Source organism: Aegilops tauschii, chromosome 3 (genome assembly GCF_002575655.3).
Source record: "Aegilops tauschii subsp. strangulata cultivar AL8/78 chromosome 3, Aet v6.0, whole genome shotgun sequence".
NCBI classification, from domain to species: Eukaryota; Viridiplantae; Streptophyta; class Magnoliopsida; order Poales; family Poaceae; genus Aegilops; species Aegilops tauschii.
The window spans coordinates 224,797,864-224,802,624 of NC_053037.3; positions in this window are offsets into that span (position 1 = coordinate 224,797,864).

Below are 4,761 nucleotides of genomic sequence, written 5' to 3' on the forward strand. Positions count from 1 at the left end.
ATACCAGTACGAGTCAAATGAAAACAAATATAAATGAAAGTCATCGCATATGATAATATCAACAAAGTCCAAGGCTCCCCCGAGCATGCCGGCGTCGACGATCGCAAGGATGAATTTCTTTTTTTTGTAGCATGTTGTAATAGGAATGTGTTGCAATCTTATGTAATAGCTATGTTGGAATTCTTAATCAGGGGTTTTCTCTTCGGAGATGTAATTAACAGATCTTTTATGTAAATGTAAGAGTTCTGGAAATAATGTACCTGCAATGTTTGATCTCCTTTTTATTGTATGCATTTACGCATTTAAATATATTCATTCTGTATCAATGACGTGACACAAATCAAGGTATTTATTCCCTTATGTAGAGTGAAGAATTTGTGCTCAGTGGAATCACGGCAAGGTATGACTCGGGGAAAATAAACATAAAAAATGATGAACAAATAAAATGCATATAAAAAATATTGCAAAACAATAGGTGCTCGTCAAAAGACACCATACTTAGTCGCATGTTCTATGATCACATGCGTGCATGATATGCGAAAATGAGTCATGCAGCACAAATTAACCTTGTTCAAACCTGTGTGTATAGAAAGTAATATTCGCACTTCATGATGCATAAACAAATGCCGCTCAAATCGTAAATGGTGTTATATTAACCAGATGTCTATAAAATAGACTAAATGAGTGCACTATATAAAAAAATGCATCGGCCCCAAATAATGCTAGCCGGCATCATCGACAAAATAACTAGATATTGGCGAATCTAGTGTAGGCGCATGCAAAGTAAAATGGACACGTCCTGCTAATTCTAGGTGAACTGGTGTACATCCACCCAACCAAAATAAATTGTATGGTCCCTTCATATGGACATACATTAAAAAAACTAAAAGATGACCAGAGTCATAATCTGAGTTTGATCGCACTCGAAATATTGTAGTGCACTTGCATATGCCACCAAAACAAATTAAATATCTGTTATCTGCTCCATATATGTGTATGCTCAAAAAGGTCGCATCTAGCTTATCTTCGCATAAGATGAAAGTTAGATCATGCATCCCCCATACGGCTTGCAGATAGTAAGAAAACATAGATGTCATCTACTCATAAAACGAAGAGTACTACAATTGTTAGTACTAAAGTAGTTGCATTGCACAGAACACGTGCATGACTATATGTCCCATACGCATGCATCATGATGTTTGAAGACTCATTTAACAGATTGGTTAACCATTAAGATGACTTTCTCATATAATAAAGAAAATAAATCAAAGTCTCTATATTGGTTAGTCAAAAAGGAAAAGTAAGTGAAGTCATTCAAGCATGCACACACGTACTGCCAATACCAATACGAGTCAAATGAAAGCAAATATAAATGAAAGTCATCGCATATGATAATATCAACAAAGTCCAAGGCTCCCCCGAGCATGCCGGCGTCGACGATCGCGAGGAGGAATTTCTTTTTTTGTAGCATGTTGTAATAGGAATGTGTTGCAATCTTATGTAATAGCTATGTTGGAATTCTTAATCAGGGGTTTTCTCTTCGGAGATGTAATTAACAGATCTTTTATGTAAATGTAAGAGTTCTGGAAATAATGTACCTGCAATGTTTGATCTCCTTTTTATTGTATGCATTTACGCATTTAAATATATTCATTCTGTATCAATGACGTGACACAAATCAAGGTATTTATTCCCTTATGTAGAGTGAAGAATTTGTTCTCAGTGGAATCACGGCAAGGTATGACTCGGGGAAAATCAACATAAAAAATGATGAACAAATAAAATGCATATAAAAAATATTGCAAAACAATAGGTGCTCGTCAAAAGACACCATACTTAGTCGCATGTTCTATGATCACATGCGTGCATGATATGCGAAAATGAGTCATGCAGCACAAATTAACCTTGTTCAAACCTGTGTGTATAGAAAGTAATATTGGCACTTCACGATGCATAAACAAATGCCGCTCAAATCGTAAATGGTGTTATATTAACCAGATGTCTATAAAATAGACTAAATGAGTGCACTATATAAAAAAATGCATCGGCCCCAAATAATGCTAGCCGGCATCATCGACAAAATAACTAGATATTGGCGAATCTAGTGTAGGCGCATGCAAAGTAAAATGGACACGTCCTGCTAATTCTAGGTGAACTGGTGTACCTCCACCCAACCAAAATAAATTGTATGGTCCCTTCATATGGACATACATTAAAAAACTAAAAGATGACAAGAGTCATAATCTGAGTTTGATCGCACTCGAAATATTGTAGTGCACTTGCATATGCCACCAAAACAAATTAAATATCTGTTATCTGCTCCATATATGTGTATGCTCAAAAAGGTCGCATCTAGCTTATCTTCGCATAAGATGAAAGTTAGATCATGCATCCCCCATACGGCTTGCAAATAGTAAGAAAACATAGATGTCATCTACTCATAAAACAAAGAGTACTACAATTGTTAGTACTAAAGTAGTTGCATTGCACAGAACACGTGCATGATTATATGTCCCATACGCATGCATCATGATGTTTGAAGACTCATTTAACAGATTGGTTAACCATTAAGATGACTTTCTCATACAAAGTAAAGAAAATAAATCAAAGTCTATATATTGGTTAGTCAACAAGGAAAAGTAAGTGAAGTCATTCAAGCATGCACACACGTACTGCCAATACCAGTACGAGTCAAATGAAAACAAATATAAATGAAAGTCATCGCATATGATAATATCAACAAAGTCCAAGGCTCCCCCGAGCATGCCGGCGTCGACGATCGCGAGGATGAATTTCTTTTTTTTGTAGCATGTTGTAATAGGAATGTGTTGCAATCTTATGTAATAGCTATGTTGGAATTCTTAATCAGGGGTTTTCTCTTCGGAGATGTAATTAACAGATCTTTTATGTAAATGTAAGAGTTCTGGAAATAATGTACCTGCAATGTTTGATCTCCTTTTTATTGTATGCATTTACGCATTTAAATATATTCATTCTGTATCAATGACGTGACACAAATCAAGGTATTTATTCCCTTATGTAGAGTGAAGAATTTGTGCTCAGTGGAATCACGGCAAGGTATGACTCGGGGAAAATAAACATAAAAAATGATGAACAAATAAAATGCATATAAAAAATATTGCAAAACAATAGGTGCTCGTCAAAATACACCATACTTAGTCGCATGTTCTATGATCACATGCGTGCATGATATGCGAAAATGAGTCATGCAGCACAAATTAACCTTGTTCAAACCTGTGTGTATAGAAAGTAATATTCGCACTTCATGATGCATAAACAAATGCCGCTCAAATCGTAAATGGTGTTATATTAACCAGATGTCTATAAAATAGACTAAATGAGTGCACTATATAAAAAAATGCATCGGCCCCAAATAATGCTAGCCGGCATCATCGACAAAATAACTAGATATTGGCGAATCTAGTGTAGGCGCATGCAAAGTAAAATGGACACGTCCTGCTAATTCTAGGTGAACTGGTGTACATCCACCCAACCAAAATAAATTGTATGGTCCCTTCCTATGGACATACATTAAAAAAACTAAAAGATGACCAGAGTCATAATCTGAGTTTGATCGCACTCGAAATATTGTAGTGCACTTGCATATGCCACCAAAACAAATTAAATATCTGTTATCTGCTCCATATATGTGTATGCTCAAAAAGGTCGCATCTAGCTTATCTTCGCATAAGATGAAAGTTAGATCATGCATCCCCCATACGGCTTGCAAATAGTAAGAAAACATAGATGTCATCTACTCATAAAACAAAGAGTACTACAATTGTTAGTACTAAAGTAGTTGCATTGCACAGAACACGTGCATGATTATATGTCCCATACGCGTGCATCATGATGTTTGAAGACTCATTTAACAGATTGGTTAACCATTAAGATGACTTTCTCATACAAAGTAAAGAAAATAAATCAAAGTCTATATATTGGTTAGTCAACAAGGAAAAGTAAGTGAAGTCATTCAAGCATGCACACACGTACTGCCAATACCAGTACGAGTCAAATGAAAACAAATATAAATGAAAGTCATCGCATATGATAATATCAACAAAGTCCAAGGCTCCCCCGAGCATGCCGGCGTCGACGATCGCGAGGATGAATTTCTTTTTTTTTTGTAGCATGTTGTAATAGGAATGTGTTGCAATCTTATGTAATAGCTATGTTGGAATTCTTAATCAGGGGTTTTCTCTTCGGAGATGTAATTAACAGATCTTTTATGTAAATGTAAGAGTTCTGGAAATAATGTACCTGCAATGTTTGATCTCCTTTTTATTGTATGCATTTACGCATTTAAATATATTCATTCTGTATCAATGACGTGACACAAATCAAGGTATTTATTCCCTTATGTAGAGTGAAGAATTTGTTCTCAGTGGAATCACGGCAAGGTATGACTCGGGGAAAATCAACATAAAAAATGATGAACAAATAAAATGCATATAAAAAATATTGCAAAACAATAGGTGCTCGTCAAAAGACACCATACTTAGTCGCATGTTCTATGATCACATGCGTGCATGATATGCGAAAATGAGTCATGCAGCACAAATTAACCTTGTTCAAACATGTGTGTATAGAAAGTAATATTCGCACTTCATGATGCATAAACAAATGCCGCTCAAATCGTAAATGGTGTTATATTAACCAGATGTCTATAAAATAGACTAAATGAGTGCACTATATAAAAAAATGCATCGGCCCCAAATAATGCTAGCCGGCATCATCGAC